At 40.7% G+C, this 22,033-nt stretch overlaps 1 protein-coding gene across 6 annotated transcripts in view; it reads right to left on the bottom strand.

The window, feature by feature from the left end:
* The window catches only part of LOC121584792 (GTPase-activating protein and VPS9 domain-containing protein 1), a 32,676-nt gene extending 28,085 nt beyond the window's left edge, over positions 1 to 4,591 (bottom strand). For all 6 annotated transcript variants that reach the window (XM_041900915.2, XM_041900917.2, XM_041900916.2 and 3 more), the window contains exon 1: positions 4,429 to 4,591. The gene's annotated coding sequence lies outside the window, so the exon portion shown is untranslated. The remainder of the gene's footprint in view (positions 1 to 4,428) is intronic.
* Between the last annotated feature and the right edge of the window lie 17,442 nt (positions 4,592 to 22,033).

Below are 22,033 nucleotides of genomic sequence, written 5' to 3'. Positions count from 1 at the left end.
AACCAGTGACGCAGCTCACCACACAGCAGAGTTGTGGAGGTGTTTGGAACACAGCCCAAACATCCCCTCAGTTGAACATGCAACACAGGCCAACAGAACGAAGTGCTTTCTAAAGGCACTCGAAACTCAGACAAAGTCCCCTTTTCACTTCCCCTCCACATCAGATCAAGTAGGACTGTTTGCATGAGTAAATTAACGACTCCAGTACACCATAATCTGTGGTACTGTACATCACACCTCTGCTGAGTCGCAGCATCTAGGGCTGTCTCCCTTTGAAACTCGTCAGGCCTTCTTCCGTTGGACTGCAGACATTTTACCAGCTCCTGTGTGCATTGCCTTGGGGTGCACGCTGCACCTCCCTACAATCCCCCCATCCTCTCAGAATGAACTCACACACCGCAGAGACAAAGCAAAACTCTACCCAGCCTATTCCAGCAATCTGGCCCCACCGCCACCCTATCCAATTGACAACATAGGATAGTCAGATATTCGGTCTTAGATGATTAGGTAACTAAAAATATGAAAATGAAATCAGGGTGAGCAGGGTAGCTGAGAGTGAAGTACTTCAGTCAGAACATGGATCTGAGAAATGATTCACTAGGCCTAGGCTACATTACAGAAGCGTCCCTGTCTCTTTCACTCATGAGTTCCCCACAGAGGTTGTTTGTCACATCTAGTAGGCCTAGGCCTACAGTGAGGGAAAAAAGTATTTGATCCCCTGCTGATTTTGTACGTTTGCCCACTGACAAAGAAATTATCAGTCTATAATTTTAATGGTAGGTTTATTTGAACAGTGAGAGACAGAACAACAACAACAAAAATCCAGAAAAACGCATGTAAAAAATGTTAAATTGATTTGCATTTTAATGAGGGAAATAAGTATTTGACCCCCTCTCAATCAGAAAGATTTCTGGCTCCCAGGTGTCTTTTATACAGGTAACAAGCTGAGATTAGGAGCACACTTAAAGGGAGTGCTCCTAATCTCAGCTCGTTACCTGTATAAAAGACACCTGTCCACAGAAGCAATCAATCAATCAGATTCCAAACTCTCCACCATGGGCAAGACCAAAGACCTCTCCAAGGATGTCAGGGACAAGATTGTAGACCTACACAAGGCTGGAATGGGCTACAAGACCATCGCCAAGCAGCTTGGTGAGAAGGTGACAACAGTTGGTGCGATTATTCGCAAATGGAAGAAACACAAAATAACTGTCAATCTCCCTCGGCCTGGGGCTCCATGCAAGATCTCACCTCGTGGAGTTGCAATGATCATGAGAACGGTGAGGAATCAGCCCAGAACTACACGGGAGGATCTTGTCAATGATCTCAAGGCAGCTGGGACCATAGTCACCAAGAAAACAATTGGTAACACACTACGCCGTGAAGGACTGAAATCCTGCAGCGCCCGCAAGGTCCCCCTGCTCAAGAAAGCACATATACAGGGCCGACTGAAGTTTGCCAATGAACATCTGAATGATTCAGAGGAGAACTGGGTGAAAGTGTTGTGGTCAGATGAGACCAAAATCGAGCTCTTTGGCATCAACTCAACTCACCGTGTTTGAAGGAGGAGGAATGCTGCCTATGACCCCAAAAACACCATCCCAACCGTCAAACATAGAGGTGGAAACATTATGCTTTGGGGGTGTTTTTCTGCTAAGGGGAGGGTGTTTTTCTGCTAAGGGGACAGGACAATTTCACCGCATCAAAGGGACGACGGACGGGGCCATGTACCGTCAAATCTTGGGTGGGAACCTCCTTCCCTCAGCCAGGGCATTAAAAATGGGTTGTGGATGGGTATTCCAGCATGACAATGACCCAAAACACACGGCCAAGGTAACAAAGGAGTGGCTCAAGAAGAAGCACATTAAGGTCCTGGAGTGGCCTAGCCAGTCTCCAGACCTCAATCCCATATAAAATCTGTGGAGGGAGCTGTAGGTTCGAGTTGCCAAACGTCAGGCTTGAAACCTTAATGACTTGGAGAAGATCTGCAAAGAGGAGTGGAACAAAATCCCTCCTGAGATGTGTGCAAACCTGGTGGCCAACTACAAGAAATGTCTGACCTCTGTGATTGCCAACAAGGGTTTTGCCACCAAGTACTAAGTAATGTTTTGCAGAGGGGTCAAATACTTATTTCCCTCATTAAAATGCAAATCAATTTATAACATTTTTGACATTCGTTTTTCTGGATTTTTTTGTTGTTATTCATACTGTTAGACATACTGTCCTACAACCGTTTTCTTTATTGAGCAAGGCCTCCTGTATAACAGTACACGTGCCATGTACACAATATGCTCAACTGGTGTACCCTGAGGAGGAGGCTCAGCATGTTTATGTTCAGATTATTGATTCTGGGATGGAGGGGTAGAGGGAATGACACTTACACTGGTGTCTCCCTGGGCACTGAGAGGAGGGGCAATGTTGGGGAAAATGCTGTGTAGCATTATAAGTGCAATTTTGCTGTTTTCAGTCACTAGTTTCAATTTGAGAGTAATTCCGATGCTTGGGCTAGCTCTTCTGCTTTCCCAACCATGTTCACAATAATGCAGTGCAGTCCTGTCATCAATGCCTACAACCTTGAGTTAGGCTATCTGAGCCCAGGGATGACAAATGAGTAAATGCTTCCTCTTACAAACACCATAACCAAAGAGGGGCATTCTGTAGTTAAGAGCAGTGCTAGCATGAACTATCTAGAGAGACTTCAAGATCAAAGGTGGGAGCAAAGGAGTAGCTTCCAAATATAGTGAAAGGAGAAATTATATAGGCCTAAATCAACACCTTTACTGACATATTTATGCTCCAAATCTTATTTTGATAAATGTAGGTCGAAATGCTGCCTGCCAAGAAGACAAAGCCAGACAGTGCACTTCAACGCTGAATGAGACATCCTAATCCTCTGGAGTGTTCAACTTCCTAACCTTGCCAAAACAAAGACTGTTTAACCTTGCCTCGAAACAACACTTACTAGTACTGCAGAGGCAGTTGAGATTCAATGTAATATCCAATTTCTGGTAGATTACTATAACTCAAGAATAAATCAAAGAAGCTTGGAGCACACTTCTCCTCATTTGCAGGAATTGAGATGCATTTATGTTTTGGCTCTAACAATTGACCTAATCAAAATGTCAAGTGCATCCCTGAATCAACATAAATTATTGTGACCATCCTGTTTTAAAAACCTTTGAGCCCCTCTTGATAAACACATGCCTGAAGTGGTCCTCTGTAGCTCAACTGGTAGAGCACGGCGCTTGTAACGCCAAGGTAGTGGGTTCGATCCCCGGGACCACCCATACACAAAAAAAATGTATGCACGCATGACTGTAAGTCGCTTTGGATAAAAGCGTCTGCTAAATGGCATATTAAAATTTATTATTAAATCATACTGCCCTACATTCATGAGGGTCGATTTGTTTTGGAGAGTCATGGCCCCTTCAGTGGGTGGGGCTCAACTGTACACTTAACTAGGGGATCAGGTGGGTAAAGAAAGGGGAGACCACCGTTTGTGCCAGCCATGCAGCTGTCTGAAGAGAGACATGATTTGGCAGGTTCGTGAGAGGGACCGGGGTACGTGAGATAAGACTGTAGCTGCCTAGCAGCCAAGAACCATAACTTACATATAACAGCCCCTCTTTGTCACCCTTAAATTAGAAAACAGTAGCTACAGACCATTTTGGATTTGGTCTGTTTCTTTATGTTTTACTATATGATAACTAATATCGAGGTAGTTACAAACTCGCCAATCCTATGATTTGTCAAGGCCCTAGTCTTGTTCACTCTCAGTTGCAACACAGTCGACATATTGCGGAATTTTAGGTTTAGCTAACTAACCAATTCCGTTTGTTGGCATCTCACTGCTAATATTTGCCAGCATTATGATAGCAAGCTAGCTGTTTACAACAGCCCAACGGTGCCACCTAGTTAACGTTAGTTATGTAGTAAACAGCTAGTTTGCTATCATGATGCTGGCAAACATGAGCAGTGAGATAGCAAGCATTGGTTAGGTAGGTAACGTTAACTATCTAGCTACCTACTGGTAACTAGATAACAATCAAAATTCACAATCAAAATATCAAGCTATCGAGAGGATAGTTAACGCGTTAGCTAACTTAACGATCGTTGTTGATAGCTATCTAAGTTACGTAACTAGCGATCTAGTTAGCTAGCTAACTTTAAATGTTGGCAGTACTAGTCCTGTACTAGCCAAACATCGCGCTACGGCGGGACAACTTTATGGGAATACCTACACAAATGTTGCCGTGGTAGGCCAGTTGCGGCAGCAAACAGGTACAATCACTGAGGACCATTCGTGTTCAAACATCAAGAAGTAGCTAGCTACTACTAGCTAGCTTGCTAGCTATGCAAACTAGCCTGAAGAAGGCCTGCGAGGAAAACATGCAAACATAGTCCTATAACACGAATTCAATGACTTACCAAACAAGTTGTTTAGTATACCAGTTGTTTACGGATTCCCTATAACCGTGAAATAATTTCAGTAACCAATAAGTCGCTAGCTCGAAACGTCTATTCCACAGCGTTCCTGAACTCCCCCGTTCGGATTACAGCGCTAGCTAACGTTAGCCGTCATCACGAGAAGACTCGCTCCACCCGCATGCGCACTGGGCATAGGCAATGTTTGCAGGTTTCACACAAATTGAACTTTGAAAACGATGTTGCCGGTAAAAATGTATTGATCGCGGGTTGCATGTTTTGGGGTTATTTCTAAGTTGCACCGCCGCCGCCATGGCATTTATCTTTAAAAAAAAAAAAAAAAAAAATATATATATATATATACCACTGTGACCTGCTGCTAACTGTCAGGCAGTGATGCAAGTTGTTGCTGAGTGAGTGAGTGGTGGGGAGCGCCGGAGGGGGTGTGTGAGCACGTTGAGACAGCATCCTTATGGGGGGTGATAAGTGCCAGAATTAAGCCTACGCAACCGTACCACGTCTGACATGATACCAACGCCTTACTAACATCTGCGTGACTCCTGCTTGTTAATAAACCTAGGCAACAGTCCACCTTGTGGCTGTCGCCTACCATTGAATGTGTAACTAACATGTTGTCATACCAACGCCTTACTAACGTCTGTGTGACGCCTGCGTTTTATTTTATTAATTAAATCTCAACCATAAATGTTAGGAATGTACTGTTTTTCCAGTGCAAGCTGACCTTCCGATGTAGCCACCTTAAGCTATAGTGTAGCTTACGGCTTGTGTATTTCCTGTTATCACTAATGGCCTAGAAACAGTGTTGCCAACTCCTCAGTAAGGAAAGTAGCTATTGGCTGTCCTAAAAGTCGCTAGAAGTCGCTAAATGACATCATCACCTAATTTGCATAATTGCCATGGGCATGTAATTGTGATGGATGCTGTAGGAGAGAGGAATAACGTCGTGGGAGAGACGAAAAGTGAGTAAAAAACACCCTACATTTACATCCTGCCCTGAATGTAAGCCAGGGCGGGATCAGCCAGCGGCGGCTTCCCGCATGCGTGATTCATTTGCAGTCTGGACATGGAGGGGTTAACATCTCCTGCTGACTGCAGCTGGGAGGGACTGCTGCGCGAGGACTGGGCCGCCTGTGAGTACTTTGGGACGGGGGTGGGGCCCATGGCAGCACCCGCTGCTCGTTGAGAAAAGTAAGAACAATACGTGCTTTCACGTCATAGTCTCCAAAAGTCTCCAATAACACCAGAAAAAGTCGCTAGATTTGTCGCTAGTCGCTTTTTTGAAAATGTGTCGCTAGAGGGGTCTGAAAACTCACTAAATATAGCTACAAAGTCGCTAAGTTGGCAACACTGCCTAGAAAAGACTATGTCCAATCTATAGGTAATCTGTCTTTCCCTCAACACCTCATGGGATGGTATGTTATCTTATCTTGCTGTATACAGATCTAAATGTTGTTAGCCAATCACAGACTGTGTTGTTACCAGTTCCCAATACCCTACATCAGACAACCAATAAGAGTTGTGTGTGGCTTAGGGTAGGGATGTCCCAAGGAAGAGTAGGGACTTCGCAAGGAATCCGGATAGCAGTGGCCGTTCATAGAGTGAGAAACAGGCAAGGTATTTGAGAGCTCGGTGGTGACACAGACATTCATTTGTTTGTTTTTTTACAAGCGGAAGACTTGATTCTCGAGAGTGTCTGCCCCAGATGGTTTCCTTAGAAACTATGAAAATAATTACCAAGATGTCCTTGATCCGATTGAGGAGTAAGTAGGCTATATTTAAGTTGTGATATCGTTAGGAAATATTTAGGCCTACTGTGTTGAGGCAAATTTTGTTTATTTGAAAATAATTACTTTTTGTTGATAGCATATTGTCGAAAGCACGTAGGCAATATTATTTACTGTATAGATAGGGGAGTAGGCTAGTGTACAATAATAATGTAATTTGATGTGCTAGTATTATTTATTTAATGGATTAATTAAATTGTAAATGAAAATATACACACATGGTGCTATAGGATATATACATATTTTACATTGTAATATACTACCCCTACATGCCATTGTGTGCTGGAGCTATGGGTTTATTTTTCCACTGTCACTAGGCCTACACATTCACACTCGAACTGAATTGAATGGGGGATGCATAACTACTTTTCACTGAAAAAGGGAAACAAGGGACAATATTCAACTTCGATCAAAGACCTAAAATCATGCCTGACAAGACCAATGAAATCATAATGGTATCCTAATATAGTACAGATACAGGAGTAGCCTATTCGACAATAATGTAACTGTATGTGCTAGTATTATTTATTTAACTGATAAATGAAATTGTAAATTCAATGATTATGGTATTGTACCAGTTAGATACAGGAGTAGCCTATAGTCTACAATAATAATGTAATTGAATGTGCTATAGTAGATTTTATTTCATTGATGAATGAAATTGTAAATGGGGTTGGGTAGGCTACTTAATTCAGTGAATACTGAATGTCTTGCTATCTCTGGGAGTATGTTAATGAAGGCTTTTCAGCTGTTGAACTATGGCAATGTCAAACAAACTACAGTATGAAAATAAAGACCCCTTGGGATCTGAAATGAGTGTGGGGTGCCCTCTTGTGTCTCCTTTTTGTCTGTTTGAGGATACTACAGTCACCCCTGGTGGAGGTTCTTGGAACACTGCTATTTAAGTCTGAGCAGAGGTTGACAAAAACCTTCAAAGGTGGTGGTGCTATGTTGCGTGTTATCTTGAATACCAGGCAGATGTTTGAGTACAGAATGAAATGGTGTAAACTTAACAGGCTAAACTTGTTGAGTATACTCTTTGAGAAAGGGGTTCCAACAGGGTTCTTTGGCTGTCACCAAAGGAGAACCCTTTTTGCTTCCAGGTAGAAATCTTTTTGGTTCCATGTAGAACCCTCTGTAGAATGGAGCCCAAAACGATTCTACCTAGGCACAGAAGGGTTCTATCTGGAACCAAAAATGGTTCTCCTATGGGGACAGCGGAATAATCCTTTTAGGTTGAAGATTTTTTCTGAGTGTAGGCCTAAATTGCAGTGGTGGTTCCGTGGTTTTCTGTAAAATATATATATATATATATGTTCTTTGGGGGTGGGTAGTTAAGATAATCACAAATACTATGAAACGTCCCCACATTTAGCACACATTTGCAAGCAGGCAAAGTAACCTATGTGTGCTGAGGTATGTGTGATCACTCAACATTGACAGGACTGACAAAAAAAGACATGCTCACATGCAAACAATGATAACATGTGTCTAACTTGCACCGTTATGCAATTATTAAGAGTCTGGATACAAATAGCTAATCCTGGCTACCAATGTTCTAGCATTAATTTATTTAGGCAAGCAGATCAGAGATGTCAAGGTGGTACCCAAGCATATGCCATGTGTATATTTTTGACACACACATATGTATGGTTATATTTTTGATGTTTTATTTCATTTGTTACTTTATGGAGCCATCCCTTGTATCATTTTCTAGGCCTCCCAGGTATTTACATTTAAGTAATGTATATGATTACTGCTGCAAGTGGAGCTGTGACGTCAATAGAGTGCGTTAGTGAGATCTTGGAGGTTTCTTCTTCAATCTTGTAGAATGCCTACTACTGAAAACGAACGTTTCTCCGTCTCATCATTTTACCCTATTAATTCAGGTATGTAATGTGCAAAAGTGCAATATGACTCTCAAAATATTGAGGTAACATGGTTAACTACATAGTCCATGTGTTTGGTGATGTTTGAAGGCAATTGAAGGGAGTTTTAACCGAGTAAAAAAACTGGTTGTATCTTCCCCATTGTATGTAATGGAGATTGGCTAGGTTGCTAATGGTTTACATGTAAGAGAAGGGATTAAGATGGCATCCGAACTTTCTGTAAAAAAAATTCAACAACGTTTTAGATCCTATTTGTTTTATTTTCTATGAACAAAGGCTCAGTTTAGGTAATATATGTAAATATGGGATGTCACAATAAAATGTTTTAGTGTTAATATTTGTACGAAAATAGCGTTTAACAGTTCACTAGCTTGATGCTAACCAAATGTAGTTTGGCTAAGCACTAGTTAGCTCTAGGCTAGTTGGTTTCAGTCAATGTTAGCTTACATGTTAGTGGTTAGTAATGTAATTGTTGTAACATTGTTTCGCATAGGCCTCCAGTAATTTATAGTTTTATTTTCTTCGAAATTGACACTGATAGTACAGTGAGTTATATATAATGTGAATGTGTAGATGTATGGTGATTCCAGGTTTGGATGAATGGACCAACCAGACCCTCAAGACTGCTATGTGCAAGTCCCTTGACAGGTACCTGCAATGGTTGGAGGACAACCTGAAGGTAATTATCTTTGCACACAACAGCAGCGTCCAGGTCTCCAGAGTACTCACCCTATTGCCTGCTGTATGGACGGGAACCGCAGCTGTTTACAGAGGTAAACAATGCAATTGTATATGCAATTATTGCATATACTGTAGTATAAAAAATTGTGATTGACTTTGTGTTGTTTGTCTATTGCTATTTTTGTATATAACGTACTTTGAGATCACTGAAACTCCACCTGATGTGATGGAAGTTGTCAAACCAGATCAGAACGCCTTTGAGGACCACCTTCAGGCATGGGCTGAGAAGGATGTGGAGGTTTTTGACCAGGTACAAATTATTTTCCTTTGTTAATTCATTTTCTGGCCCTCCAAGAGATGTGGAAGAGATATTTGCATTTATTTCTATTATCAATCAAGGTGAGACTGAACATGGACAAGGCGCATGAGAAACAGAAGGAGAGCCACCGGAGGAGAATCAAGGGGACCAAGTGCTTCGACACCCAGGCGAATGACTTGGCTTGGAAGAAGGATGAAAGGAAGGTGAGACCTGGGAAATCTTGCTGCTCTTTCGCTCCTAGCTGGGGTCACCATACATTAAGGCAAATATAAAAATCTCAGATGATAACTATTTGCATTTGCCTCCTTGTGGTGGGCGGCATCGCCATGTTGTCAGCAGTACCAACACTGGCCCAGGGGTTTCTCCAAATAGTCAATCTCAAGGCTAACCACTGGGTCATGTTAAGTAACCTCTGCTTCCACGCAGGTACTGTTAAGGTGTATGACTCCAGTGGTCATGACACCACCATGGAGTTTCTCTCACAACTCATCTCTCTCTTAGCTTTCCCAGGGACCGTCCCTTACCTCCCTCATCAACCCCATTGACATAAAAAATTACAGACAGGTATCCTTTATTTTCTGTCTGCCATTAACATTATTGCATGTCTAATCAAACATTTAAATTAAATCATTCATTAACTGTATTTTTACGTACCTGATCAACCTATAACCTGTGTGTTTGCTTAATTACGTCTCTGTCTCCTACCCTGTTCCCTTTACTCTGCTCCTCTTCTCCAGGACCTAGGGGTTCTGCCTAACACCCAGACATGGATCCACCGGATGTCCTCCATTACCAACCACCTTCCAACTTTTCATTACATAATCTACAGCTACTGTTATTGTCATGTTGTCATTAACTGCTAAGAAAGAGCAAGAAAACTATCATACTGGGCACATAATGTGAGATACACAGATTAGCTAAAAACACTAGCACCGCAAACACTCAGAACAAAGAGAGCAGCAGTGCCTGGACTTTGCAGTCTCCCTCATTGAATCCCCCTTCCGAGACTGACTGCCTGTTGTGAACAGGTGACAGGCAGAACCTCCCATCCACACAGCAACCACCTCCTCTCTATTCCACACACCAGAATTCAGTATTTCAGTCTATGATTGTCATGTGAGTGTACAAAAAATCTATGGAAGTAAATTGACACACACGTACCAAAAAAACATCAAAGTTTATACATTTAAATCTTAAATATTGCCAGATTGGTTTTCACAGCTGTTTCACAAGGTGTTCATTATTACAAATTGTAACATATCCCTTGATGGTATTTGTTAGTTAGACATTATTCATTGTTGTATCCTAGGACCTACAATAGATATATATTCAACCACAAAGGTATACTAATGAGCTATAATTTTTTTGTATCAACATTTTTTATTTCTATTTGTCATTTAGCAGACGCTCTTATCCAGGGCGACTTACAGTTAGTGAGTGCATACATTTTCATACTGCATACATTTTCATACATAATAGAGGACTACTGAAATAATATTATTTCAGTGTAGATAAGGGAAGGCCAGTTTAAAATGAAAACATGCCAGCCAGGCAAGCCAGTGTATGAATCAAATGTACAGTGAGGGAAAAAAGTATTTGATCCCCTGCTGATTTTGTACGTTTGCCCACTGACAAAGAAATTATCAGTCTATAATTTTAATGGTAGGTTTATTTGAACAGTGAGAGACAGAATAACAACAAAAAAATCCAGAAAAATGCATAAATTGATTAGCATTTTAATGAGGGAAATAAGTATTTGACCCCCTCTCAATCAGAAAGATTTCTGGCTCCCAGGTGTCTTTTATACAGGTAACAAGCTGAGATTAGGAGCACACGCTTAAAGGGAGTGCTCCTAATCTCAGTTTGTTACCTGTATAAAAGACACCTGTCCACAGAAGCAATCAATCAATCAGATTCCAAACTCTCCACCATGGCCAAGACCAAAGAGCTCTCCAAGGATGTCAGGGACAAGATTGTAGACCTACACGAGGCTGGAATGGGCTACAAGACCATCGCCAAGCAGCTTGGTGAGAAGGTGACAACAGTTGGTGCGATTATTCGCAAATGGAAGAAACACAAAATAACTGTCAATCTCCCTCGGCCTGGGGCTCCATGCAAGATCTTACCTCGTGGAGTTGCAATGATCATGAGAACGGTGAGGAATCAGCCCAGAACTACACGGGAGGATCTTGTCAATGATCTCAAGGCAGCTGGGACCATAGTCACCAAGAAAACAATTGGTAACACACTACGCCGTGAAGGACTGAAATCCTGCAGCGCCTGCAAGGTCCCCATGCTCAAGAAAGCACATATACAGGCCCGTCTGAAGTTTGCCAATGAACATCTGAATTATTCAGAGGAGAACTGAGTGAAAGTGTTGTAGTCAGATGAGACCAAAATCGAGCTCTTTGGCATCAACTCAACTCGCCGTGTTTGGAGGAGGAGGAATGCTGCCTATGACCCCAAGAACACCATCCCCACCATCAAACATGGAGGTGGAAACATTATGCTTTGGGGGTGTTTTTCTGCTAAGGGGACAGGACAACTTCACCGCATCAAAGGGACGATGGACGGCGCCATGTACCGTCAAATCTTGGGTGGGAACCTCCTTCCCTCAGCCAGGGCATTGAAAATGGGTCGTGGATGGGTATTCCAGCATGAAAATGACCCACAACACACGGCCAAGGCAACAAAGGAGTGGCTCAAGAAGAAGCACATTAAGGTCCTGGAGTGGCCTAGCCAGTCTCCAGACCTTAATCCCATAGAAAATCTGTGGAGGGAGCTGAAGGTTCGAGTTGCCAAACGTCAGCCTCGAAACCTTAATGACTTGGAGAAGATCTACAAAGAGGAGTGGAATAAAATCCCCCCTGAGATGTGTGCAAACCTGGTGGCCAACTACAAGAAATGTCTGACCTCTGTGATTGCCAACAAGGGTTTTGCCACCAAGTACTAAGTCATGTTTTGCAGAGGGGTCAAATACTTATTTCCCTCATTAAAATGCAAATAAATTTACAGTGGGGAAAAAAAGTATTTAGTCAGCCACCAATTGTGCTCGTTCTCCCACTTAAAAAGATGAGAGAGGCCTGTCATTTTCATCATAGGTACACGTCAACTATGACAGACAAAATGAGAATTTTTTTCTCCAGAAAATCACATTGTAGGATTTTTAATGAATTTATTTGCAAATTATGGTGGAAAATAAGTATTTGGTCACCTACAAACAAGCAAGATTTCTGGCTCTCACAGACCTGTAACTTCTTCTTTAAGAGGCTCCTCTGTCCTCCACTCTTTACCTGTATTAATGGCACCTGTTTGAACTTGTTATCAGTATAAAAGACAACTGTCCACAACCTCAAACAGTCACACTCCAAACTCCACTATGGCCAAGACCAAAGAGCTGTCAAAGGACACCAGAAACAAAATTGTAGACCTGCACCAGGCTGGGAAGACTGAATCCGCAATAGGTAAGCAGCTTGGTTTGAAGAAATCAACTGTGGGAGCAATTATTAGGAAATGGAAGACATACAAGACCACTGATAATCTCCCTCGATCTGGGGCTTCACGCAAGATCTCACCCCGTGGGGTCAAAATGATCACAAGAACGGTGAGCAAAAATCCCATAACCACACGGGGGGACCTAGTGAATGACCTGCAGAGAGCTGGGACCAAAGTAACAAAGCCTACCATCAGTAACACACTACGCCGCCAGGGACTCAAATACTGCAGTGCCAGACGTGTCCCCCTGCTTAAGCCAGTACATGTCCAGGCCCGTCTGAAGTTTGCTAGAGTGCATTTGGATGATCCAGAAGAGGATTGGGAGAATGTCATATGGTCAGATGAAACCAAAATATAACTTTTTGGTAAAAACTCAACTCGTCGTGTTTGGAGGACAAAGAATGCTGAGTTGCATCCAAAGAACACCATACCTACTGTGAAGCATGGGGGTGGAAACATCATGCTTTGGGGCTGTTTTTCTGCAAAGGGATCAGGACGACTGATCCGTGTAAAGGAAAGAATGAATGGGGCCATGTATCGTGAGATTTTGAGTGAAAACCTCCTTCCATCAGCAAGGGCATTGAAGATGAACGTGGCTGGGTCTTTCAGCATGACAATGATCCCAAACACACCGCCCGGGCAACGAAGGAGTGGCTTCGTAAGAAGCATTTCAAGGTCCTGGAGTGGCCTAGCCAGTCTCCAGATCTCAACCCCATAGAAAATCTTTGGAGGGAGTTGAAAGTCTGTGTTGCCCAGCGACAGCCCCAAAACATCATCTGCATGGAGGAATGGGCCAAAATACCAGCAACAGTGTGGAAAAACCTTGTGAAGACTTACAGAAAACGTTTGACCTGTGTCAATGCCAACATAGGGTATATATCAAAGTATTGAGAAACTTTTGTTATTGACCAAATACTTATTTTCCACCATAATTTGCAAATAAATTCATAAAAAATCCTACAATGTGATTTTCTGGATTTTTTTTCTCATTTTGTCTGTCATAGTTGACGTGTACCTATGATGAAAATTACAGGCCTCTCTCATCTTTTTAAGTGGGAGAACTTGTACAATTGGTGGCTGACTAAATACTTTTTTCCCCCACTGTATAATATTTTTGACATGCGTTTTTCTAGATTTTTTTGTTGTTATTCTGTCTCTCACTGTTCAAATAAACCTACCATTAAAATAATAGACTGATCATGTCTTTGTCAGTGGGCAAACGTACAAAATCAGCAGGGGATCAAATACTTTTTTCCCTCACTGTATTTGCATATGAATGGAGTGGAAATTAGCTGACTTTGTGATCTGTAAGGTAAGTAACAATGAGTAAGTTACATCGAAATTGTATTATTTTTACCCCAATGCCTGTTTATTCATAAAAAGCAGAAGATGTTAAATAACATTAATCGCAATGGTTAGCCTATGCAAATTTATAGGAAAATATTAAAAGCTTATTAATAGAACTACATTTGGCCTAATTGGTAACAAATATAACATGGGGAAAAGTCAGGATCCTAGTCAGGCTATTGTTTGTCAAATCCAGATTAAATATAGGTCTTCATGTGTATCAAATCTGTAGGCGATTGTGCGCAGTGACAAACAGCTGAAATGTTCAGGCTTCATGATCAAAACAGGCGGGGGTGTTTTCGGTTCCGTTAAGGCTAAGGTAATGCTTAAGAATGCAACTGCACTGAAATGAATAGCCTGATTCAATGTGATTCTCCTGAATAAAAAAGTGTTTCATTGTTAATCTGTTTGGTCTATGGATATACCTATGACGATTCTATCTTTTTGGTATTTTGCGGTAGGCATAGCCTACCACTAATATTCTAAATTGCGGAGCATTTAATAAAACAACCACATTTTCCTGTGATGTTGAGGCTGAGCAAGACCTTCGATTGGCTAGTAGACTATGCGGAAATAATCGTGGAGTTTAACATTGATATAGCCTAGATCGCTTTATATAATCTGGACCGTTGTTTTTTCTAAGGCTAAGCAAACAAGGGGTAGCGTATGCTTTTTGCCTGTCTCTATAACAAGGGTTAGGCCTATATCCTCACATACCCCCTCAATTCAAGCCCTGCTTTTAACTGTAACACATCTCCACAGAAATGTATAGCCTAAGGATTGCATGGTGACAGTGGTTGTGTCTGTTAAACCGGTAAACTTGTGGTAAACTGGGAACTCTGGGGAAGAAACGAGGTTGAATCATGACATCAGTGATTTTCAGGTCAGAGAAAGATGCCAGAGTTTCTGAATTGGAATTCCGAGTTGGATGACCATTCAAAACTATTTTTCCCAGTCTGAGCTCATTTTTTCCATAGTTCCCAGTTGTCTTGAACGCACTGAAGTCGGAAGTCAGAGATTGCTGAGTTCCGAGTTGTCATGAATGCACCACTAGAGACCTAGGCTACCTCCAACAAAGAAGCCCTTGTGTATGTATTGATTTGAGAAATAGGCATATCTACACAGTAATGGTGGCTGGCTGCAAATCAACTAGCCTAATAATTTTGTATTGAGGTGATATGTCTATTTTTGCTAAATAGACAAAGGAAATTGATTAGATTACTCTGGCAATGAACAAAATATTTTTTACAAAATCATGTACATGTAGACGTCATGTAAGGCGTTCATGGTGAGATCTTTAATAATAAACTAAACAGACACTTAACTACAGGCCCATTAGTATACTACCTGTGGTGTCAAAGATTGTTGAAAAGTGTGTAGCAGAACAACTGATTGCCCACCTCAACAACAGCCCCTTCACATTACATTCCATGCAGTTTGGCTTCAGAGCGAAACACTCCACAGAAATGGCCAACTGCTTTTTTCTGGAAAATGTGAAGTCCAAGATGGACAAAGGGGGCGTTGTTGGGGCTGTGTTTCTGGACCTAAGGAAGGCTTTTGATACTGTTAACCATGAGATTCTCATCACAAAATTGTCCAAGTTCAACTTTTCCCCCGATGCCTTGAGATGGATGAAATCATACCTTGAAGGCAGAACTCAGTGTGTCAGAGTGAGCAATGAGTTGTCGCCCACTCTTAGCTATGATGTGGGTGTGCCCCAAGGGTCAATACTGGGGCCCCTCCTGTTCAGCCTGTACATTAATGATCTGCCTTCTGTCTGTACTGGGTCTGAAGTTCAAATGTATGCAGATGATACAGTGATATATGTGCATGCAAAGAGCAAACAACAAGCTGCACAAGAACTCACTACTGTAATGGTCCAGGTTACAAAGTGGCTCAGTGACTCGTGTTTGCATCTCAATGTGAAAAAAACTGTTTGCATGTTCTTCACAAAGGGGGCAACAGATGCTACTGAGCCAGAAGTCTATGTGTCAGGGGAGAAGCTCCAGGGGGTATCTGATTTTAAGTACCTTGGCATCATACTTGATTCCAACCTCTCTTTTAAAAAGCATGTGAAAAAGGTAATTCAAATAACCAAATTCAACCTAGCTAATTTCCGATTTATACGAAATTGTTTGACTACAGAGGTAGCAAAACTGTACTTCAAATATATGATACTCCCCCACTTAACATACTGCTTGACTAGTTGGGCCCAAGCTTGCTGTACAACAGTAAGACCTATTCAGTCTGTCTACAAACAGGCTCTCAAAGTGCTTGATAGGAAGCCCAATAGCCATCATCACTGTCACATCCTTAGAAAGCATGAGCTCCTGAGTTGGGAAAATCTTGTGCAATACACCGATGCATGTCTTGTATTCAAGATCCTAAATGGCTTGGCTCCCCCTCCACTCAGTATTTTTGTTAAACAGAAAACCCAAACATATGGCAGCAGATCCACAAGGTCTGCCATGAGAGGTGACTGTGTAGTTCCCCTAGGAAAAGCACCTTTAGTAAATCCGCTTTTTCTGTGAGAGCTTCCCATGTCTGGAATACACTGCCATCAGACACACATAACTGCACCACATATCACACTTTCACAAAATGCTTGAAGACATGGCTAAAGGTCAATCAGATTTGTGAACATGGTCCCTAGCTGTGTGTTGCCGCTTTCCATGTCTGTTGTCTGTAACTTGTGAGGTGTGGAAACACTTTGTTGCTTTTATGAATTTTGTCTTGCTGCTTTTTGTTCTATGTTGCTCGGTCTGTATGCTACGTCTTGTTTGTCCTATGTTGCTATGTCTGTATGCTATGTCTTGTTCTATGTTGTTATTGTCTATATTGTAATTGTTTTTAATAACCTGCCCAGGGACTGCGGTTGAAAATTATCCGGCTGGCTAAAACCGGCACTTTTACTGAAACGTTGATTAATGTGCACTGTCCCTGTAAAAATAAACTCAAACTCAACTCAACTCAACTCAATTGTCACGTGTACATGAAAGCATGATCTACATGCAGATGTTTTTAAGCCTTTCATGGTGAGATCTTTCATAATAAACTTACAAGCAAACTGACACGTTACATTACGCAATGTGAACACTACATCTACATGACGTGTACAGTGGCTTGCGAAAGTATTCACCCCCCTTGGCATGTTTCCTATTTTGTTGCCTTACAACCTGGAATTAAAATAGATTTTTGAGGGGTTTGTATCATTTGATTTACACAACATGCCTACCACTTTGAAGATGCAAAATATGTTTTATTGTGAAACAAACAAGAAATAAGACAAAATAACAGAAAACTTGAGCGTGCAAATCCATTTAAATTACAGGTTGTAATGCAACAAAATAGGAAAAACACCAAGGGGGATGAATACTTTTGCAAGGCACTGTACATGTCACGTGACATGAGCGTGACGTCAACGTGTCGGCAGTTTGACGCCTTAGAAAAAAACTTGTCTCCATTGACAGTCCATGTTACTTCATGGCGGTATTTTAATGCCCTAGGAAGACATTAGGTGACTTGGTGAGAGGTATCAGTAGCTTCACGAGGCTTAATTCTGGCTCGAATCACCCCCCAAACACTACAGCTATTGGCTGAGTCACGTTAGCAGAGTAGAGAGAGCAGCACGCGTGCACGTCTTGGCAACCTTTTACCAGTTGTAGGTAGGCTATTTAGATTGTCATTATGGAGACACCTGTTTCCAACCCCATAAAACATATTAATATGCACATCAATAAATAATAGGGACAAAGCACTGGAAAATGACTTTGGGCGGTCAGAGTTGGTTTAAACTGCATTCTGATGTTGACTTTGCTTAAAGAAAACGGTATGAAGCAAAGTGCTTTATGCATGCTTTTTTCTTGGGTCTCGGGGGCTGCGGAGTGGAAATTTGAAATGGAAGTTATGGAACTCTGTCGTGTGGTTCTTTTTATGGGGAAAAGTCCTCAATGGAACTGACATTAGGCTAGAGGTGGAGAATGATACATTTGCCTCTGTTGGCCACCAAGTAGCCTATTAATGTATATGCCATTGTAGGCTACCATTTGATACAATAAATACGTTGAAATGACGATATCACTGGAGTCATTGCAAATCAATTTGTGCCACTTGTGTAGCCTACCTGGAGCTGGCAAACCAATGTAATAAATAGCCTATAACTTCAGTTTATTGTTGTTGTAGCCTTGTGTTATTATGCAATTATTCATGGACAACATTACAAATAATTTCAGAGATCTGAGATATTTTACTTGTTCTTTGTAATATCGTATCATTTTGAAATCGTGACAATACGTACTTTTGAGAAAAATAAGCAGTTTCTCGACTCATACCCTGTCTTTCTACAAGGGATTTCGTGACGATTAGTTTAGCAATAGCGTGAGCCGATTGGTCGACAGTCTGCTGGGTTGGTCGTTATACATTTCTCCATTCATTGACTAATGAGATTACTATCTCCTTATTTCTTAAAGTATTTATGTTGAGGTGAGTCCATAATATGTTCATGTCAAGGCTTAGGCTGGAGAAGTAAAATCTAGAAAATCTTTATTTATATCAAGCCCACCTCAGTTACTTATTTTTTTCCACTGTAAATGTGTAGGAGGCATCCCTACTGTTCAAACTATGCATACTACTTGCACAAATAAATAAAAGGGGCCAGCTGCCTAGTCTAGTCTACCATCTCTCTCTCTCTAGTCTACCATCTCTCTCTCTCTCTCTCTCTCTCTCTCTCTCTCTCTCTCTCTCTCTCTCTCTCTCTCTCTCTCTCTCTCTTTCTCTCCCTCTCTCTTTCAATTCAATTCAATTCAATTTCAATTTAAGGGCTTTATTATCTCTCTCGCTCTCTCTCTCTGTTCTTTTCTTTTTCAAGTGTTCTACTCTGTTAGCCAGCACCTCGCCTAAATAGGTGTGTGTTTCTTTCGCCTCCAAGTTGACAAAATAGACACATTTACTTTCATAACTATGACTGAGAGAATAACTATGATCATAATTTATCCTGACGCGTTCTACAGGCAATCTTGACTGTGAGTGAAATATGGGTATGAAATAAATGTAATATTTCCTCCCCACCTTGTTGAGAACCCCCCTGGGACCCCCTCAATGACCCATAGGGGACCCTGGACTCCAATTTGGGCATAGTTGCAGTCTATGAAGTTCATTAACAATCTGTTTTCAAATGTTAGGATAATAGGCATACAGTGGCAAAGATACCTCCTGGAGAAAATATAGTGTGTATCTAGTCATATAATATTTCTCAATTCATTATGAGTATGAATAAAACAGATTTGTAGGCTATAAGCTACAAACTATGTTTTCAAATAATATGAAATACTGTAATTTTACTATTCTGATTTGCCACTTTAGCAATGTCTAGATTTCATCAATAGGTGGTGCTCAAGTTCTATGATTTCATATACACTCTTCAAAATGGCTTTTCTCCAGGTTTTTCTCTCCATCCAGCTCCATTTGTATAGAAAAACAAAGATACAGCACTGTCTAACATAAGAATATTGAGATGTCTAGTTTAGGAGCAGCAGAAATAGTGCTGGTTTCTCACATTTACCTGCATATTGCAGGGTGATGCACTATCGTGATGGGATAGTGTCTGTTGGCAAATTACGAGTCACTATCAACATTTGTATATAATATTGATATACCATTTAAAAGATTATCTGCATTGTCTTGGTCTGTTTAATGGCCTGTAGGCTTTCTGGATTTCTAGCTTGCAGTGCAGAGGTTGGTCTTTAATGTGCCATGGCTAATTTGATTTACAGTCTGTCTATGCATCAGTTAGAAGAGGATGTGCAATTTATTCAGTCTTCAAGTAATTTGACTGTCCTTCAGAGCTATCTGATAGAAGTGTGAATAACTACAGACTTCCCATATACTTAGTGCTTTATTTGGTCCTTAATTGTAAGACCAACAAAAAGAAAGGGGAAACACTAAATACCAAGTTGTTATTGTGTGTCCATCAACTTAGTCAATTTATCACATTGTATGATCATTGTTGTAGTGATTTGTATGGTTTACTCAAGAGGCTTGATATGTCTGAATATAAGGCTCTGCATGGTTTACTCTAGAAGAGAAATGCAAAGAGAAAGGTCAGTCTTTATTTTCTGTTTATTATACATGGGTTATAAACATCACAAAATAGAAAATTGGGTGACATCTTGCAGGAGGAAAACATATCAACTTTAGATATGTCAGGCTCTATCAATGGAAATATAACATGCTTGTTTCAGTGCTGTGTAGATGCATTAGGAGACATTCTGTATAATTTATGTTCAAGTGCAAAAGAAGCTCATAGCAGCTCAAAACTCCAACTTATCATTACTAATATGTTACTGTTTAAATGTTAAGTTGCTCTTTTGTTTCTTCTTTTTATTGCGTTTGTGTGTTAATTTACAAGTATGAAATACATTGGGCAGTATAGGATACTAATAGATATTCTTCAACAAATGTGTTAGTTATATCATAAATATGCCTCAAAAGCAGAACATTTTTTCCTCAACCAAAAATAGTAGTACTTATATTTCATATATCTTCAAACATAATATTACAATTCCAAGCATTGAATGTCAGTCTATTATAACCATTGTCAGTTTGATCATAAGCATAATCAATATTAAAATACCATAATATAAATAACATGCTTTAAGCAAAATAAATGTTCATTTGCAATGTCAAGCAAATGCACCACATTAATTTACAGTCAAGAGTTAAGCCTTACAAAACAAATCCACACATTGCTTTCTGTCAAATGCATTTTCTACTGAAGGCCACTATCAAACAAGTTAACAAGTGTGTTACAATGAATTTAGCAGTGTAGAATCAGTAAAATCTTAATAAAGTGATGAAAGAGGGTGCAATTCAATTGCCTAAAACAAAATCAACAACTGGGAAACTCAAGGGGTGAGGGGATTCAGAGTGTAGATGTAGACACCAGATGTTTTATCCATACCTAGGCATAATGAAGGCATTATTATCAGCAGTGATATTAATAGTCTTAACTAAGATTTATACCCAGACCCTGGCACAACACAGCAATTTCAAGAGATTCTTTGATATTCAAATTAGAATAATTTTCTGTATATAATGAAGCATCTGCAGAAATACAACGGTTAGTATTTTTTGGATATATTACAGCTGCTGAGAACAGCTTCAACAAGTAGAACACTAGTGGAGCTCTACATTCGGAGCAAAATAATGCTATGAAGCTTTAATCTAGTTTACTTTAGAAATGTTCTTAATAGTAGTGCCTCCCTCAGTTATATTCAGCAAGGCAGTGGTATTTTTATAGATAATTGTGAATTATTTGTGCTTGTTCCAACCCTTGTCTAAACGAAATAATGGCTTGTAAATACAGTATGACCATTTTACATGCAGATCAAACTATTTTCAGTGCAACAGGATCAAAACAATGCTACTGCAACCAAAAACAACAATGATAAAGTGTTACATTATAGTTTGTTTGTGTGTGAAACGTCAGTCAACCCTTTCCTGCACATTGTTTGTATGAACCACTTCTAAATGATATCTAATTCTTAGTGATTAATATGCAAGCATTAGTTCTGGTAGTCTTATTAAAGGGATACTTCGGGATTTTGGCAATTAAGCCCTTTATCTACTTCCCCAGAGTCAGATGAACTCATGGATACCATTTTTATGTCTCTGCATCCAGTTTGAAGGAAGTTAGATGTAGTTTCGCAAGCCAATGCTAACTAGCGTTAGCGCGATGAGTGGAAGTTTATGGTATCTACTAGCATGCTGGCAGTTCCATAGACATGGGGCTCCCGAGTAACGCAGCGGTCTAAGGCACTGCATCTCAGTGCTAGAAGCGTCACTACAGACCCTGGTTCGATTCCAGGCTGTATCACAATCCGGCCGTGATTGGGAGTCCCATAGGGCGGCGCACAATTGGCCCAGCATCGTCCGGGTTTGGCACGGGTAGGCCGTCATTGTAAATAACAATTTGTTCTTAACTGACTTCCCTAGTTAAAAAGTCGCTCTGGATAAGAGTGTCTGCTAAATGATTTAAATGTAAATGTAATTGCGCTAACGCTAGTTAGTAATTG

Source organism: Coregonus clupeaformis, chromosome 16 (assembly GCF_020615455.1).
Source record: "Coregonus clupeaformis isolate EN_2021a chromosome 16, ASM2061545v1, whole genome shotgun sequence".
Taxonomy (NCBI): domain Eukaryota; kingdom Metazoa; phylum Chordata; class Actinopteri; order Salmoniformes; family Salmonidae; genus Coregonus; species Coregonus clupeaformis.
The sequence above is the reverse complement of the archived record's forward strand: the minus strand, read 5'-3'. Positions and strand labels throughout refer to the sequence as shown.